The 19,570-nt window shown below is 42.8% G+C and overlaps 1 protein-coding gene across 20 annotated transcripts in view; it reads right to left on the reverse strand.

The window, feature by feature from the left end:
* LOC121358211 (exocyst complex component 3-like protein 2) overlaps positions 1-19,091 on the reverse strand; it is a 47,809-nt gene extending 28,718 nt beyond the window's left edge. For 4 of the 20 annotated variants that reach the window (XM_041476201.1, XM_041476198.1, XM_041476199.1 and 1 more), the window contains exons 1-2: positions 7,051-9,497; positions 5,844-6,717 (exon numbers count right to left, since the gene is read on the reverse strand). The gene's annotated coding sequence lies outside the window, so the exon portion shown is untranslated. The other 16 variants (XM_041476202.1, XM_041476183.1, XM_041476193.1 and 13 more) reach the window with 15 other exon arrangements.
* Positions 19,092-19,570: the final 479 nt, after the last annotated feature.

Genomic DNA, 19,570 nt, shown 5'->3' on the forward strand with positions numbered 1-19,570 from the left:
TGTTTGATGTGGCCCTAAAACTCCTTGCATTGAGAATACCTGATCCACTTAGCAAGAGAAGACTGAAACAATACTTTTCAGAGTAGCAACTTAGTGTTCAGCACAGTTTTCTGCCACATAAAACACCACAGCACTGCAGGCTGCCAGTCTGGTCACATTGAAGAGCTGTCACCCAACAGCTTGGTTTCTAATCTTATGAGTTATCTGAAGTTATCCAAGGAAAGCTCCAAGGGCAGCTTTGCCAGAGGAAATATACAACTTAAATGCTCCTTGGTCTCCTAGGAATGGAAAGAGCTTTTTAAAAAAATTAATCATGGACATTATTTGCTAGTGGGGTGAAGAATGCACTACTTCAACCACTACCATGTCTCATTTCAAGATGATCCATGATTTTTTCCAGAGGGTCTTTTTTTTGGGAAAGTTTGTATTATAAATATTCCATCTACATTTGGACAGAGAAGCCTAAAATTCTGAGTCTCTTCATTTGCCTTAGATCAACAAGATTCCTCTGTGCATTTTTACATCAATTCTTTGCAGCAGTAAAAACTTTACATTCAATTTCAGAGGAAACTTCCTACACACATCTGTACCCACGGCCCTACACAGAGCAGCATATGCAGAGATTTGGGACTGAAAATCTACATTACATCATTTACATGCTTCTTCTGCTGCCACAAGAGGCCAGTGATTGTGTAAATTCCAGTCTTCAGTGTTTCACCCCCAGTGCACTGACATGGCTCCACAGGCACATCTGCCAGACACCATCTGGAAGCTAAAAATCACATCTACAGATCAGCGGCCAGGACACCCCAAGACCTCTTACAGGAGCCAGGCACATTATTGACAAAATATCAAAACTCAGCTGTTTCTCCCCTCAACATTCACTGCAAGTGTGTCTGGCTACAAACTAAAGCAGGAATGCCCCATGCACTTGCACTGACACAGGAGCTATTGTATGGTGCATATTGATATATCAATATATTTAAATAAGTATGTATTTTTATATTATACATTGACATATAAATATGTAATGTAGTAATATATCAGTATATTAATACATGTATTAGTATGGGGTGGTGTATATTAACAACACTACTCAGGACCCTTATCCGTATAGCTGAACAGGTTATTTAGAAGAGGAGTTAGAAGAAAAGAGATCAGCTTTTGTATAGACACTTAATCTTCAGAAATGTTCATCACAAAGTGTCTCCTGTTGTCACTTCTGGACAACCTGAGCAAAAACTCCATTCCCACCCCACAGTGAGCAGTAACCTGGTTTAGCCACTAGCCCTGGAAAAGTTCAGCATATCCAAGGTGCCAAATCACACCGTTAAAAGGTCTGTTTTGAAAGATTTTTGCAATCTTAGCACGGGAGCTTGCTAGCTACAGTGAGGGATTTGCTGCAGCAAGAGGCACCCAAAAGGGTCCTAGGAGAGAACCAATCATCCTCTGAAACTGTTTCAGAAAAATACCCTGGGGAGGAACTCTCCATGAGCACAAAGAGAAGCATTAAATTTTTATTAGCATCAGTTCAGGCTGAATAAAGCAGGCTTCCCAAATACATGGTGATAAAACATTTACACTACATCACTGGGTTTTCTTCCAAAACCAGAATAGCATTTAGAAGAGAAATGCCACTAGAAAATTCAGCACTGTTTCATGATGTGGAAGCTGCCTCAGGGTCTTCAACATTTTCAGACCCGTTCCTGTCTTACAGGAATGAAAGAAATACCAAGAAAACAAGAGGTGGGCAAAACCTGGAAGCATCAGGAACAGGCAAGGTAAAGGAAAGGGAAGAGTATTTGTAATGCATGCATCTGCTGTCAGTATCAGGATGTATCTCATCTTTCCAATGCCTCCCACATCTCAGCAGAGTAGAGGCAGTGCTATATAAAGATCCAGAGACACTCCCCAGCTCCCGAGAGCTGCACAGCACCAACTGCCAGCACTCTGGCACTGCTCCCCTGCTGCCTCCGTCACAGCCACTCTGCCGCCTTCATCGCTCACAGAAAGATTCTCCCTGCAAAGCAGGAAGATGTGGTCCTCGAGGAACCAAAATTAGGTGACTTGGAAGGATGTTTCTAAATTATTGAGCAAATTTAAAGAGGAATGGCTATTTTTTCCCCATCATGGACAAGCACGTTATCTGCACTGTTAGGACCTTAGATCTCCTGCACTCTTATTTACTGGTTGTCAAAAGCCAAGAGCCATTCTTGAAAATGATTGTTAAAAGATCATTAAGGCCACATTGCAACAAAGAATTTAAGTAACTGACAAATTCATTTTGTTTCAAATTCAGCCTTTTAGCTGTACACATCTCTTTAGTGAGCAGGAAGTAGTGGTGCAGCGTGGTGTTTGTACACTCCATGACTACATGACAACAAATGCCTTGGAGACAAAAACCTCTGAAAATCACACAAACTGCAAACCAAGTGAACACAGCTGATCTTGACACAGCACAGAATCACTGGATTTTCAGGCAGCTGCCTTGGAGTTTGTCTGTTTGAATAAATGGGTCAATAATGGTATTTTCTGCATAAGGTTTTAATGTGGAGATCCAAGCACAATAAAGGTTTATGTTCACTGAGGTGTCCTTGGCTGCTACCCCACTCTTCAGAGTTCAGTATACCTTACACCTGTGGGCAAAACATGTAAAATGGCAGCAAAAATATAAGCTGTCATGCTCAAAACCTGTTTTGCATCAGGAAAAAGATGACTGCACCGATTTTGTTGATGAGGACAAGAAGATGAACTGGGCACTCCCTGTCCCTGGTTCCTGTTAACCTTACCATGGGTAACAATTTAGTATATACAAAAGCAAGGCTAAATAGCTGCTAAATATCTTCTGGATAAAAATGTCTGTGGATCACACTTCATACTAGTGGGACCTGAGTCTTTCATGTCTGCAACTGCCTTCCCTCACCTTCTGTATATGTAAATAAAATGGAGAAAAAGACATATTAACATTTTCTTTCCTCTTCCTTCTCAGTCTCAAGGAGCCATCACAGCCAGATAAATCAGGAACTCCAAGATGGACTACAATTTTAAATAAAATATATAATACAACAAATCTTCTGCAACTAGCTTCAAGAAGAAGCAGATGCTCCTTGTGATTATTAATTTATTCTAACATTTTTGAAAGGAGGAGATGGGGAGAGTTATTGAGATATATGGCAGATACCGACTAATATTTAAAACCTTTGGCATTACCATGTGTTCCTGGAAATAACTGCCAGTGCTATTAGTTGCTGTCATTGATGACAGCATGTAAATGACTTTCTAATCTGCATATACAATTAAATAATTAGATGCCATATGTAAGAGCAGTTATTTATAGGTGCAAAATCAGAGAAAAAGTTCAAACTCCATTTTTATTATATATGTTCTTCCAAATCAGATCCTCTTGACCATAGATACAGATCTTCATTACTGAGGGCCCTATCTTAGGTTAAAAAAAAAATTTTAAATCACAGTTAATACCTCATTGTATTAATTTTTCCCTATGATGCACTGATTCAGTAATGCTTGCATTGAGCCTGCTGTCCACAAAATGACTGTCAACTTCTGGAGCTCACTATGAACAAAACAAGCCAGGGAAAAACCCGTCCAACTGAAGGTCTGTCCACTGCATTCAATGAAGGCTTGATCTATTCTTATGAGCAGCTGACCTAGATTCTCTGCTTGAATGAGAGCATTTCCCAGCATCAGGGCTGCTCAGAGTCAGAAATTCATGTACCACTTATCATGAGAGATGGGAAAAATAAGGAAGAGGATATGATCTTAAGGGAAAGCAATGGCATCCGTTTGCTATAAAAACTTTATTAATATCCCCACAGAACACTCCCTGGCACACTTCTGCTCTCATTTCAGAGTCTGGAAAGGGCTACAGCCCTCCTTGCAGAACATGAGACAGGCCAGGCAGCCACGGCTGTGGAGAGGCTGTGATGTGCCAAGGCTGTGGAGGACAGGAGCACACAGCAGGGCAGCCAGCTTGCTGCTCCTGGCAGCTCGGAGCAGCTCCTGCCGGCATCAGGGGCTGCTGGTTCACCAACGGGCCAGAGAGGGCTGCTGAGCCTGCACTGCCAGGTGGTGGGATCCAGCTGCAGGCTCAGCACATCCATCAGCCCTGGGAACCTAGGGAGTCTCAATAAGGCAATGCCATGTCCTGCTGGTGAGCCATGCAGGATACTTCTCCTTCTGCTCTCCAACACTGGGGAAGCATGTCCTGTGGCATTCAATAATGTAAAGATAATGGTAGGCTCAGGGGGCAGGAAGCAGGCAGCCCTGAGGAAAGGATCTTTTCATCCAGCCTTTGCTGCTGATCCACTTTGCCCTCATCTCCCTGAGATCCTATCAGGCCTCTGCACATGTCCATCTCAGTAATCTTGCATAATAACCATTAATACTCAAAAAAACAGTGATCTCCTAGGGTTATTTCCAGGAAATCCAAGAGTGTCCATCACTGTGAGGGATGCTACCTTAATACCAGCCCTTGATGGCAGCTGTCACTGCTGTCACTGATGCTGAGCTGCCCACAGAGAACAGTTCCAGGTCCCAGCCAAGACTTGAACAATATCCACTCAGAAGGGACAAGAAGGAGCTGGCAGACAGGGATGACTCTCTCATATGCCCCAAGGTACAGCTCCTGCCCTAGGACCATGCTGCAGTCCAGGCAACAGGGACAAGGACAGGGGCACAGACTGAGTCTGTGGGGCGGGTAGGAGTTGGGCAGTCAAGGGTCATTTCCTTCAACACAAAAATCTTTCAATCTGTGCCACAGACAAAGACAGAAAGCTAAACTCACATACACAAATTCAGGTCCACAGATCACAGAGATGTCCTGCCCATTCTCCAGACATGAATATCCCAGACTGAGGCTGCAGAAGAGGATTTCTGCTTATGTGGACCTTCACTGACTGTACCACATGGGTGCAACTTACACATCCAGCCCATAGAGAAGGCAAGTGACTGCTGTGGGCCATGCTGCCGGTGAGCATTTCCTGAGCCCCTCTCCTCTGAAACCTCCAGAGAGGCCACCAAGAGTCACAGAATCATGGAATTTTGGAAGGGACCCACAAGGATCATACTCCAAGGAGTCCAGCTTCTGGCCCTGCACAGGAAATCCTCAAGAGTCACACCTTGTGCCTGAGAGTATTGCCCAGAGAAGAGACTACAAGAGCTGTTTGACCACCTCTTAATTCAAATCTGGTTCAGCAAATGCAAATACTCTGTCAGGCAATGGGTTTTCCTCACCAACTTTTTTTTTTTTTTTTTTGCACGTGGGCAACCTGCAAACTAGGTCAGTATTATTCCTACCAAAACACTTGCTAAGAGTGTTATTTTTAGAAAAGCATGTGATTGTCTGACTTTTATTTATGAGCACACAGAAAGATCCACTGTATATTTTCCTGTCTGTCTTGTTTGGGGTGGTTTGTTTTTTTTAGTTCTTTGGGTAGGCTGCTGAGATCTTGGGCCTCTTTTTAAAAAGCAAATTGAGACTTCTGAGAGACCTTGCAGGCTGCATGCCTTGGCGGTCAGTGAAACAAAGCACAGGCAGCAATGAGCAAATGAAACCAGACAAGAGCACAGACAGAATATGAAAAAGCAAGATAGTGACACAGGTAACAAGGCATGAGGATATGAAGCAGAAAAAATGCTGAGGGTTATGGGAGATGGGGAATCAGGCAGAGTTGGATGGATAATAGGAAATGCATGTCTTCATAACTCTTGAAAGGATATACCCAGGATCTCAGCAAACAGATAAAAGTCAGCAGGTGAGCCCAGTTCAGTGAAAAAAAAACCTGTCCAGAGATTCAAGTTTATTTTTTGAGAGCTTTTCTTACCTCCTGGGCACAAACAAAACAAGTCAAATCCAAAATCTTGCACCAGCTTTTCATTTAGCAGGTTAGTGGTCACAACCCTGACAGATATCCATCAGACAAAAGCCAGGGGACAGGGCCCCTACAGCCAGGACCTTCTGTGTCCAGATCTCTACTTGCCTGGCTTTCACCTGTCTTGTCTGGGGAATCCAGAGTTTTTGCCCAGTGCATAAGTCATCAGACTATTCAAGTTCTGAGGAGGTGAGTCCTTCCACTAACTGCATGGCCAGTGTGAAGAAATTTACATCTCTGTGGATAATCCAAATTGCTTCTATAAGCAGAAAAATTACACAGGAATAGGCAGTGTCCTTCCTCTCAAATGAATGCAGATATCTAAAACAGGCCAGTCAAGCAGCACACCAGCACTGCCTCATTCTCTTCATCAGCAGCAGAAGGAATTAAGAATGAGTAGCTCAGGCACTGACACGCATACGTCAGAACAGATGAACCACAGTCTGAATTTCCAGAAATTAACCACAACAAAGAATGTCAGGAACCCATCTCCAGGCCCAAGGGTTTTCTGACTTTCCACTCACATGAAAAAAAAACAGATGTATGTGATCTGTGAGGTATGGGGTCAGCTGTATGGCTGATGGCTCATGGCCATGATGGGCTGCAGATTGTGCAATGGAACCAGCAAAGGTTGCTTGCTAGGGTGAGTCACCTCAGCAGGAGGGAAGTTCCACATAGCATCCTCATTGCCAACCTCCCCAGAACACCACCACCAGCCCAGAGCTTCTGCACAGCTGGGAAACACCTCTGCTTCTTGGTTTCAAAGCTGCACAAGGAGCATCAGAATGTGCTGCTGAGAGGAAGAAAGCATGGGGACAATCTTCTCCTGCCACAGAAAAAGGGAAGAGGTTGAGCTGGCTGTGAGAGTCTGGTGTTTGCTGACAACTTTTCTGTCTCTGTCTCTTCCCCAAGACCTGCTACCCCAGAATAAGGGGGTCTCAAGTGCCTCTTTGGCAATCCACCAACATATTGCAGACACTAAAATTCATTAAAGTTACTTTCATCTGTGCTTCGAAATTGATCTCAAGCCTGAAGCTCCCATCCCAAGCATCCTGCCTCCCTCAGGTAACAGCTGGTACCATCCAGGTACCTACAAAAGGAAAAAAGAACTTCAAAAGAATCAACACAGGCAAAGACAACTGGAACAAATCCAACTCACCTTCTAAAGTCTAAATAACATTTCTTTTTCCAGCAAGACCATGCTGCCACAGAGCACCAGGTACAGCCTGCAGATGGAGTTACACAAACTACATCTTCCATGCATGGCAGGTAACAGCAGGTTCTCCTGCAAACAGAAGCAGCACAAATGAACAGGGAAAGGACAGGCCCTGTTACACACAGCATAGCATGGGAACTCAACTCTGAGTCTAAGACACAGAGAGGAATAATGACACTCAGGGATGCTCAGGGGTGTTTTAAGAACATGGGGCATATTCTGAAAGCTGGAATGGCCTGGTTGATACAAGTTGGCTGGAGGCTTAGCCGTGCTTCACTACCCCATCATCTAACATTGATATGCCACATGTTTCTAATATTGCTCCCAGGAAAACCACTGGTTTGGGACAAACATTATGAAGACAACTTCTTACACCCCAAATTTTCCAATTTTTTTTCCATCCCTCTTGTAATACTCACATAGAGATGACTTCGGCTACCCATAACCTGCAATAGCTCACATGTGATGCTGCACTGAATTTTCTGCAACTGTATTTTGGGGGGAATCAGTTAATCCACATATACTTAATCAGTCACTGACACATGCATTCTCTATCTTATTATCTTGCCCTAAAAAAGAACTGAAAACAACAATTATTCACTGTACTCATTAGCAGCAAAAACAGATTTCCAGCCATTTCAGTCACACTCCTGAAATTACGCAGTTGGTGGTTAGTGCCAAAGTCCCATTTAGCTCAAGAGGCCTTTGCAACAACAACAAACAATAGCTTCTTCTTCATTTATCTGGCTTCCCTTAAGAGGAAGAACTCATGTTACAAAGGAAGGGCTGCATAATCATGTTTTACTAGCTCAAGGTACATAGCACTTTCATGAGTATCTTAGAAATTTCAGTATTCACAACACCCATGGAAGTTATGAGTAGCCCAAAGGAAAACAGTCTGTTCTTAGTAACAGAAGAAGTACTAATGTGTGCAGGACAATAGTCACAGGCCAACAAAAAGCAGAAGGAAAGGTGCAGTGGGAGCTGAGTTGTCAGCTGTGCTGTAACAGGAGAGCTGTGCAGTCCTGCTCTGTATCCCACCAGCACTGTGCATGATGTCTCTGAAGATCACATCTCAGATCATGTCTCTGAAGATCACAGAGCCATCCCAGAAGCTGAAGGTGTTGCAGAGGTGAGAAATGCAACTCCTCTATTCCTGCTAAATAGAAAACACCAGTTGTCTCCTCCTCTCACCAAAGTAATATTCCCCTCACTCTACCTTTCCTCATGGGAACGTTCATGTGTCATTCCAGTACAAAGCTGCTGGGAGAGCAAGTTCAAAATCACATCAGACTTATTCTTTAAATATCCCTTTTTCCCTTCTGTTTTTTTACAAGCATGAAATGAAGATGTGTCTTCCTCGGAGAGGGTAATTATTTATTAAGAATGGCCTGCCAGCACCATGAATTTTATATGACAGAAGCTCCATCCCACAACATATTTAAACCTCTTCTCATTAGTCATCAGAACTCTGATCCTTCAGATGTGGTACATCCCACCAGGAGTCCTGGGACAGGGTCTGTTGTTCACAGGCTTATTCCTTCTCCCTGCTGATCACCCCTGAAACACAGCCTGCCCTGAAGCATTGCCTTGGAGGAGACAGATCTGCTGCATCAGCTCCTGTCTGCAATGTGTGCCACTGAAATGCCCCCCCAAGCAGGCTGTTTGGAATACACAGATGTGAGCAGAGATTTGGCAGGTCTAGCACAGCATCCTATCTGCTGCAAGGCCTCTGGAGGTCACAGATAAGCAAACCCAGGCAAGAGTAATGCTGGGAGCATAGATATACCAGCAAAACAAGACAGGCAGCAGATCAGACATGTCTTCCCTTCATTCTGCAGTAGATGATTTTGCTTCTAGTGCAGAACTCAGTTGATGACTGTGGAGTTATACTTGGTAATGAGTGTCCAGAAAGCCCAGACTTTACAATAAATGAAATGTATTCAATTGTCAATTAGCTATGGAAGATTAGCTGGGCTGGGGATTAACAAGACACTCCCTCCCCATAGCAACCACAGCTACAGCACCACACATGGAACACGAGCCCCTGGGCTGTGCCCCACTTTCACCCCAGCAGGTTAAAGCTGTCCCCACTCAGGACAGAAACTGCCAGGTTTTCTACAATCCTTTCACCTGTAGAAGAGCTGAATAAGTTCTTATCCCCTAAATACCATACAGCCTGTACAGGCCAGGATACGTTTTTTTTTAGGTTAGCCCATCCCACATTTTCTTCAATGGCTGAAAGCTGATGACATTTACATGAACCAGCCAACATTAAAACAAGAACACACCAGGTAGCCTGCAAAAGCTGTCCCAAGCATTAGGCAGCTGGTGTGCTGACACCGTTGCCTATGTGCTGAGTAATGGTATCTCACTATATCTTTGTGCTCTCTTACCCATCTCTTTCCATCTGTTTTTCCTTGGCATCCATTTGGATCATATGCTGCTCAAAGCAGGGCTTTCTGTTAACACCTAGGAGATAATCTGTGACAGGGCACTGCAAAAATCAGTCTGATTGATTCATGTGAGTAATTAGTGAACTGGAGTTGGCGCTGTGCAAGGACATGTGTATGAATGGGTTAAGCATTGTGTGTCTGGATGGAAAACCTGACTCATAAGTGTTACTAACATTATTCTTTCTCGTGTCCATAAACCTAAGTAAGAAATGGAGGAAACGGAGTGGGTAGAAAAAGACAGCAGGCTGGCGGGCAAGTATCTCTGAAATACAACTGCACTGAGTTACGGGCACATAGATCAGATGCTGAGAAGAGCAGAGCATTTGCTACTCCCACACACAGCCTCATTTCTTCTCTCACAGCTATTAACTTCGCATGCTTCTCCGTTTTGTTTTGCTTCATCTTTCATATACACAGCCCAGGACTTGGATCTTATCTTCACGTATCCCAGTGACTTCCTGGCATGTCATGTGCATGCACAGCTACACCCACACATTGAGGCATCTCTTTCTCTGCCTTCTGTACATGGTGATAGTGCAACTATACCGGTCACCAGGACAACAGTCACAGCCTGTCAAACTGATAAGGAGTTGGTTGGTTGGGTTCATGCTCTGAAAGAGAGCAAGACAGGAGCAATAAATGTAACACACAGCAATGAACTGCAAATAACATTTGGTTTTCCCCTCAGGGAGCTGAAATGGGAATGAACACGAGAGTAACAAAGAAAGAAGAGAGTCTAAAGAGGCTTGGTGTTTAACTTATAAAGCTCCTCAGTTAAACGGAAATTGGAATTTTCCTGTGTAAGACACAGGATTGGAGATCAGATATGGGGCTTAGCCTTCTCATGAAAGGTTTTGAGCCCACACAGTCCCAAATTTCCAAAAGTGACCAAAGCTATTGTCATGCCAATGGGCTCAGAGGTTGTCACTACCAGACACAAAAGCAGGGTGCAACTAAAAGAAATAAGCATTTACTTTGCTAGAATTGCCTTTCACTAACAGCAGCCAGGACTGCTACATCACCCAACATGTCTCTTGGCTGGATCTGAACCCACTGCAGGAGTAGGAAGCTATTTGTTCCCACAAAACAGCCCCACCAAACAGTGCCAAGCTGCATACAGATATGGGACATGCCATTCAAGAAAAGTATTTTACCAAATAGGCATTTGGTAGTTATGGAAGTCAAGATGGATCCAAACTTTTGAATGTTATCAAAGCTCAGGGAAGCACAGAACTGGTATCTCACATTCAGTCTTACAACTTCAAGGTCCACAGTCTGACCATTTTGTCAGCACAGAAATAGATACAGTCTGAAAAGAAAACCAGCTGTAACTTGAAGTGAAGTCTATTTTATCTTGTTATCTATACCCTACGGCAGGAGTAATTTATCAAAGTGGTAAAACCTTGTCACAACAAAAAGGACCTGCACATATCCAGGTGAAGTACAAGAACTTTGGAAAGACTATCTCTCTACAACCGATAAGAAACACTCTCCTGTCAGTTTGAGAGATACTCGTGGACACAGCAGAGCTTCAACCAAAGCAAGAGTTGTGTTAGCTGTGTTTAAAATAAGGTCTGAAAATACTGGTCACACTGGTCAAACTGTAATCTAAATGGGAAGAGGGAAGCAATACAAATACTGGCAGACAACAGCTGCTGATAAGGGGGTAGGTGATGGTTAAAGGTCTCCTCCCCACCTTTGCTCCTCACTCTTTCCTAAACACAGATGAAGAACTTGAGTATCTGTATCTTGTCTCTCACCTGGTGGCCCAGCATTCAGACACCCTCTCCACCCCCTAGACTGTATATAAGGGAGAGGGGAACTTCAATCCAGCTGCACAAATATCTCTGTTTTGCCTGGGGATGAGATACACACATTCAAGGCCTTTCTAAGCACAACAAACCAATGCCAAGAAACAGAAGAATGTCATCAAGGCCATACAGTTTGGTTTCTTGCATTTGTTTTGCATCTCACTCAAAATGGGCAGGCTTAATGCAGGGAGACAAAGAGGCCTTTCTCAGCAAGCAAGCAACTGTGCACTCCTGGGTCACCTCAGGCGGCTGTCTGTCTGCCGGGTGCCCTTTCCCCTGTTTAGATTGTAGCTGCATCCTTTTAGTATCAAGACGTGGATACTTAATGCATGTTCACCTTTGCCCCCAGCCACACACTGTTTCTGCTTAGCTAATGCTTTTCTTGGCAGGCTCAGCCAGGCAAGTCAGAGTTCAGCTTGCACCCCAATCAGCTGAAGCACAGATGACTGGCTCTGGGAAATGCTGCAGAGGCACGGCCAAAATGAACTGAAGTCGCGTACAAGGAGCTGCAAATTACCCTGTGTTGGTACTCAGCCAGCTTGATTCTGGCCCATGACTGGGCATCCAGCCACAGCCAAAGGACAAATCAAAATAAACAAACCAGAAATTTCTTCTAGGGACTTATTATGAAGAGATTTTCAAAACAGGATTTAAGAACAGAATACTGTCTGTCCATGCCTTAGCAGCATGGACAGCACAATGACAGGCCCTCTAAAAAGATTTAAATGCAGTCAGTACCAGTGGGAAATGGACAAGATGAAAGACACAGAACACAAGTTAAGACATATACAGCTTTTCTCAGCTCTGGCACAGCTCTCCCATGCAAGCAATCCATGAGCTTTCATAAGTGGTCAGAACAAATGGCTGAAGCTTAGCTGGTCCTGAGCACAGGCTTAAGACTCTATCTAATATTTTTATATACTTGTTGAGAAGCAGTCATCAGTTATGAAAGAGACCACCATGGGAAACCCCTGACTACTAACTCTCCTTTGATGCATATGTTCTCATTAGCAGGTCTTTGGAAGAATATATTGAACAGCCTTTTGTGCAACAGCCCTGTGCAGAGTCCACAGATGTAGACAGACAGACCTCCCCAACACTCATAATGTCTCCCAAAGGTCTCTCAGGACGTATACTGAGACAGGTTACAATCAGTACGGCAAACACAACACTGTTTGCAGATCTGGAGCATGATAGGTAAACAGGCAAAACTCAGGTGAATCTGCCACAACCCAAAGTCAGCTACAGAGCTGCCTTTAAGACCTCTGCTAGGGTAAAAAAAGTCCTGAGTGGCTCACTCTTTAGCAGATTTGTGCTGACTCTCAAGCAACCTGGCCAGCAGGCAGCCCACCACTACTTTTCCTGATTCCCTGCTGCTCCAGGATGTGAGTGAGCTGTGAGCAATCTGCCTGCACACATCCCAGCATATGCCTCCTGAGCAGCAGAGTTAGCACAGAGCTGGATGAGGTGCAGGGGACAAACTGTTCACCCTCCTGCCCACCCAAATGTTTTTCAGGGTGCAGAACTCACTAGCTCAGGGCTCTCTGCGAAGGAACTCAGTGGGATTCCATCACATCTGTGAGAGAAGAAATTTCAGGCTTTATCTGTATGACTCAGCTGTTTACTGCAAATCTCTGTGGGAGCAGCAGTGGCACTGAGATTCACAATTCATTATCTATAAAATAAAAAGAAGTTTTATCAACTGTCTACTAGTAAACATCCTTCAGAGCACATAGACCCACACAGAGACTTACAGTCACAGCAGATAGACTAAACTATCAAAACCCCTTGTACCAGAACTTCTTGTCTCAGTGCACCAGAGAAAAAAAACCAAACAAACAAGCAGGGAAAGTAAAGGTTTTCTTTAGCCACATTAGGTTCAACCACAAACAAGCAGGGAAAGTAAAGGTTTTCTTTAGCCACATTAGGTTCAACCAATCAAAAGAACTGGATATCTGATTACAAAAATTAACCTTTTATAAGCATATATCTTTGGAGACAGAAGTATTATATCCACAATCAGGGGTAAGTGCTCAAAGCAGGTACCAGGAAAAATGCCTCAGAAGTAAGGTCTCTGAGTTAAACCAGCATATTTATCCACTGAAATAAAATGCTGCATCCCTACAGACTTGAGTGAGCTCACATATATTTACACATGACCTTTGAGATCCCACCTGCACCCACACACCCCTCCTAACTCCTTCTAGAAGAGGCTATTCATCCATCATCTGGCCATCCATTAATCTGTCAAACATCTTGCTGGTTTCAGCTGGGATAGAGTTAATTTTTTTCACAAGGGCTAGTACAAGGGTATATTTTGGCTGTGCAAACAATCAGAAATGAGAGGAGCTGTGTATTTATTACACATTTCTGAATAAGTCATGCCAAATATCTAGGACAAACAATACATTAAGCCCTAAAGAACCCTTTGAAAGCTTTTCGTCTGCTGAAGGCAACAGTGAAAAAGTAACATGATAGGAAGGGAACAGTAAATCATTCATGAGAATGATTAAAAACTAACAGTGGGCGAGATGCAGCAAACAACACTGAAAACAGCCAGAGTATTTTTTGAGTATCTCATTTTTTAGAGGTTGGCATGGTTGTGAGGAACTTTAGGAAGTCCTACTTTGTGTCCTTTATTGCAAAGAATACATAGCAGAGACAAAACCCATGGAGAGCTGTACAACAACAAGTTGCAGCTTATTCAGATGTTTCATGTCTACATCAGGCACTGAAGCAAAAATGCTACTGGACTTGAAATTACTTGTGCAAATAAGGCTTAAGAAAAAGGCATCTTAAGGACACTGGAGAAATAAGTATAAATTAGACTAAGTGCCAAATCACACTTTATACACGAGATCTCACATGAACACGATCATTTTGGAATCCTAAAATGAAATTCTGAAAGAATTACAGTGCCAAAATATTCACAGCTCCCACATAATGTAATCCAGTTGTGGGTGCCACAGTTTCCCAAATGAGTGTGGTAGCCACAAATCATGTTATCATTAGCATTTATTTTATATCCCTTCAACTCTACGAAAAGGCCTGCTACAGGAAAGCTTGTATCCTAAGACTATCCCAAGTAAAAAGCTCAAAAACAATCACTAAGATTGCTTAAGATTTTTTTTCTTCAAATAACACCCTTGAACTTCAGGGGAAAATTCACCCTACATTATGCCTTTGAGCCACTGGCCCAACTCTGCATCTTGAGACTTTTGAAAAACTGATTTTGGAGACAACTTAATGCAGTAAAATCCTTGTAAAAATGTTTCTCTTCAGTGTCCCCTGGGTCATTCTCAAAAATAGAAGTCTACATTAGGTGAATAAAATCATGCTAGACTTTACAGTCAACACCATGTTTGACCCAGATTCATATTCAGGGGTATTTTTAGCCTCATTTCTTAAACAACCAAGATTTATGCAATGGTGGTGAGTGTGTTTGTGTGTGAGTATGCACCTGCTTATGTCCTCAGCACCATTTACCTGTTCCTGAACCCCCTGCAGAATTCCAAACACACCGACATTCACAGGTAGAGACATTATTAGAGCTTCAAGTCAGCTTTTATTAGGTGTCAAAGAATCCCCACCGGCCAAAACCAGGCTTAATTTATTACAGCACTCTTGGAAACCATGTGTGTTATTAGCTGTTTAAATATTGCTACTAGTCTGTGTAATACCCCAAGCATACATAACACTTGGTGTATGCAAATCATAGGACAAAGATTTTGCCTGTATTTTCCTATTTAAGTACCACTCCCCCTGCTTTGTTTTGTAGTTTGGCAAACAATTTATTTTAGTAATATAAATATTTGAGCTGCAAACCACCAAAGCATTCAAAGCCTTCAGCACAGTATGGCAGTCATGTATTATTTGCTTCATTACAAAAGGTAATCCCTGTGTTTTTATTAAGAAGATGGCACCAGCTGTAATCAAGCTGCTGGTTAAACATACCAAACAAGCAGCAAATTCTCAACCATGGTGTACAAATTCAACATTATCCTCTAGAACCTGTAGTTCCCTGAAAAATACCTTCAATGTTGCAAGAGAGTCAACTCTTAAGAATTCAAAGTCAGATTTAGGAGGAAAGAAATATTTTCTGTGATGTGTCTTTCGGTTTCTAAATGCACAGTACCAGCCAGGCAACACCTTCAAAGGTTTTGTTTTGGAGAACACAAAATTTTCCTTTGCCTTCAAAACTGGCTTTTCCTTTCTATTCAGCCCAAGCATCTGGGATGCCTTATCCTCTTCATAGATCTGCCAGCAGAAGCACAAACTTAATTCCTACGTGGGCCTCAGTACTGTCTCCAAAGCTCAGCTCTCCCAGCAATGCCCCTGTATTGTTCTACAGCAAAGAAATTCCTCCATGCTCAGATGGGCAGAAGAAATGAGCAAAACTTGCTGCACCCAGCAGTGCAGACCCCTAGAAACAAGAGCAGCAGCCACATTTTGGCTCACAAGAGAAAAGCTGTGAGAACACTTGAGATGTTCAGGGTGTCCCCAGACTGGGAGGAGATTTGGAGATAGGCTCTCAATACCAGGGGCTACCATACATTTCCCTTTGGAAAAGTAGAAAGCCAAAAGGTAACTCTAAGTACTCATTACTCTTTTTTACTACTTAGAATTAAATCTGCTGGAAAATCTATAGTGATAATCACAGTACTGGTTGCCAGATCATCAGAAGCCAAAGAGAAAGGATGAAGGGAGATTAATCTGTGGATCTGTTGGTAAAGCACAACAGCTGCAGAGGGCCTGAGCAATTCCTTTAACGAAATAGAAGTGCAGGTTGCTAAAATGGTACTGGAAGAGAGATTTAACTTAACACACAGGCAGATCTTGGTGTCTGAAGCCAGGCTATGACAAGAAGCAGGGAAATGTAAATACAATGGTTACTAATGGGCATTATGAACAGGCAGGCAGCTTTGACAGCATGTTCTCCACTGGAAGCTGTATTCCCAGAGACTCCTTATCTTCCACATCCACTTCTTTCAGCTACCATATAAATGTAGCAGGCAGATTTGCCAACCACAGGCATGCAACTGTTGGATAATGGTAGTGGTTGCCGTTAGGCCCATAGACAAAGCTGCTACCTAGACAAACTGAGAAAGCCTGGCTTCCCTGATTCCTGTCACCAGCATTCCACTTACTGCTGAGGCACACAGAGAAAAGATAGGTTTCCAAGGCAGGGTCTTCACTGCTATCAAACACTCGTTTATATTCTGCAGAGAAGCTGTTTGCCTCTCCTTGCCGTGGTGACTGCCTTGTATAGGCAGATATACACTGGAAGAGAAAGAGGGAGGGTACAGGGAACCTCACTGGTGACAAGACCAGATCTGAGGCAGAGCTCATGCTGTCAGATGACACTGAGCCCTTTCAGAGCACTCAGACCCAAACACTAGCTGGGAGATTTTAGCATTTCTGCATAGTAATAGAAGAAACAAAAGTAACTGCCATAAATAATGGCTATATGTAAGTCTAACATCACACACTTGCTCTCATGTTTTTCTCTGTTTACTAATTCCTGAGCTACTAAAAATAGCTAACAGGAATGATGGTGCTACAGAGCATGGAAAGAAAAGCATTTCGCAAAGTGAACCTCCCCAAGATGACCACTGAGGTGCCAGGCAGAAATTACTCTGAAGCTCCTGAACAGTAAAACCAGAATTAACCTCTGCCCTTGTAACTGATCAATGTCTAGTGTCAATCCCGATGGATTTCGGACCCACACTTCCCTAAAGGTTACCTATTCCAACCTGACATGTAAATAATTAAACTTTCTCTACACATTGCCAAGATAGGAGGAAGAAAGGCTATTGCTATTCCACGTAACTATAGATGAGCTTGGCCCTCCTTCCATCTCCTGAAATTACAGCCAAAGCCGTGAAGATGGCACGAGGAGGAATCCCTTACTCAGGTGCTAATGCTCCTGCCTGCACTGGAGGAAAAAAGAGCTCTGACCCAGCCACTGGGAGAAAACACGGCGGAGACAAAACATCCTTCAAGGCCAAGGTTACCAGGAGCGTGTTGAATTAGGGTTATGTTTGCAGCCAGCCGCACCACTGAGAGGACAAACTCGCTGAATAAACCACAGAAGGACATCAAGTTGGCAATCAGGGATTAAAAGGACACATTGTAACTGTTCAGATTACAAACCTAATTCTGAAGATTTTAAATATGTTAAGAATTTCAACAGAGTTTTGATTTTGCTGCATTGTCACAGTCATTGACTCTTGGTTATTTCTAATAAAAACCAGCTAAGGCAACATGGAACAAACTTGGTTTGTTCAAGGCTGAGCTCAGCAATAATAATACATTTCTGTGATAAGGAAATACACTCTAAATTCAACTGTGGAAAATTTTCTATTCTTAGACATTAAACCATTTGCAAAACCTGGCTTACTAATGTAGTTTAAAATGTCGTATCTACAAAATTATGTCTAAAACCTGCATAGTTTCTGTCAATAAAATGCAAAGTACACAAGTAGTGTGTATTTTGAAGGTCACACAAGCAATGTGAACTATGAACTTCAGGATTCATGAAACTGTGACATTTTAAAGTGGGAGAAGAGAAAATATTTTTCTGTCTTGTCCATACCATGAAATATTAAAATGAACAAACTGTAAATATTAAGATTCAGTAAAAATATTCAAAATCCAACGTTTAATGTTAAGGAATTTTCTACTGAGGAAAAAAGTCAACAACTAGTCACCATGAAGTCAATAATCCACAATTTTAGTCTGATTTGCATAATCCAGGAGAATGTCATGTGACTTCACCTGGATGAGACCTGCTTTTTGCAGAACAAACACCATCTTAAAAGGTACCTCTTTAACTTTTGTCCATTTATAGACTATATTTAAAAACTATCTTTCTTTATGCTATTAATTGTAAGAGTTCAGATTTGTTCATAATGTCAAACAGTACCAAATCCAGGGTCTCTTTCCCAGCAGCTCACTAAGTAGTGTTGGCAACAGTATGCTTTAACACTTGTAATTTATTAACCCCCTAGGTGTTGTAATACCGAGCCAAAGCCACAGACAGGAGGCATTTAGCAAGTTATATGTGCCACATAGTTTCACGGCAAAGGATTTTCTGCTGTGCTTTTCTTGCCTCACACTTTTTTATGACTTTTTTCCCCTCATGGTAACTGCCAAGCCTCACATACTTTGGAGATGCTTCCTTATTTTGCCCTAACACTTTCTTTCATTTCAGACAGTGTTGTCATGCATTTATCAAAGAGACATTTAACATATCCTGAAGAATTTTTACCTTTTTCAAATGCTGATAGTGAAGTCCAAGACAAACTTACATGACGGACCCTCCATCCCTGGGAGTGTCCAAGGCCAGGTTGGATGTGGCTGATCTGGTGGAAGGTGTCCGTGCCCAGGGTGAGGGGTTAGAACTAGATGACCTTTAAGCTCTCTTCCAACCCAAACCATTCCATGATGTTTTACAGGAGAGTGTCCTGGCTGGAACGACCAGCTATTCCACATACTGAAAGGAGACAAGTAGCAAGGGCAGCTGCCACAGTGAGAGTTTTGATGGAAAGACATGCACATTTTTCTCTGGTTGCTCCAGCTGAGGAAACAAGCTTTTTTATTGTCACTGTGTGCTTCTGGAAGTGGCAGTAGTCCTGCTTCCCTGACTTCTAAGAAAACATCCTTTATCAGCCACCTTCCTGTGCGCAGTTCTTCTGCATATCAGACCAAAAATGTTCAACATGTACGTCAAGGTCCAACAGGAGGGATGTCTCTTTGACCACACCAATGTGGTATCAAAGCCAGGTAGGAAAACTACACATCAAAACTTACTTTAGGCAGGAAGAGATTTAGAGTATGTAACATCATTTAGTGTCACTATTAGTTTCATTGTCGCTTGCTCTCTTTTCCTCTATACTCCCACAGAGCCATCAAGAAGCTTTACAACATTACTCAGTAAGACAGTGACAGGAGCTGAGGAGCACTGCTCTGCTGGGGAGTGTTTATAGGGGTAACAGAGCTGGGTGCCCACTCAATTCACAGAGTCAGGAAAAAATTCCTTGCCACTTGAGCATTATTGACACTAAAATACCCAAAGCATATAACTCCCGTGAAACTGGAGGAGTGCAGATGGAAGAAGATGGGAAAGAACAAGAAACAGGGAAGAAAGGATGCAAGTTTCCTGCTTTTTACGTGAAAATAAATCGAGACATGCAT

The sequence above is a fragment of the Pyrgilauda ruficollis genome, unplaced genomic scaffold, assembly GCF_017590135.1.
Source record: "Pyrgilauda ruficollis isolate IOZ18807 unplaced genomic scaffold, ASM1759013v1 scaffold38, whole genome shotgun sequence".
Classification (NCBI taxonomy): Eukaryota; Metazoa; Chordata; class Aves; order Passeriformes; family Passeridae; genus Pyrgilauda; species Pyrgilauda ruficollis.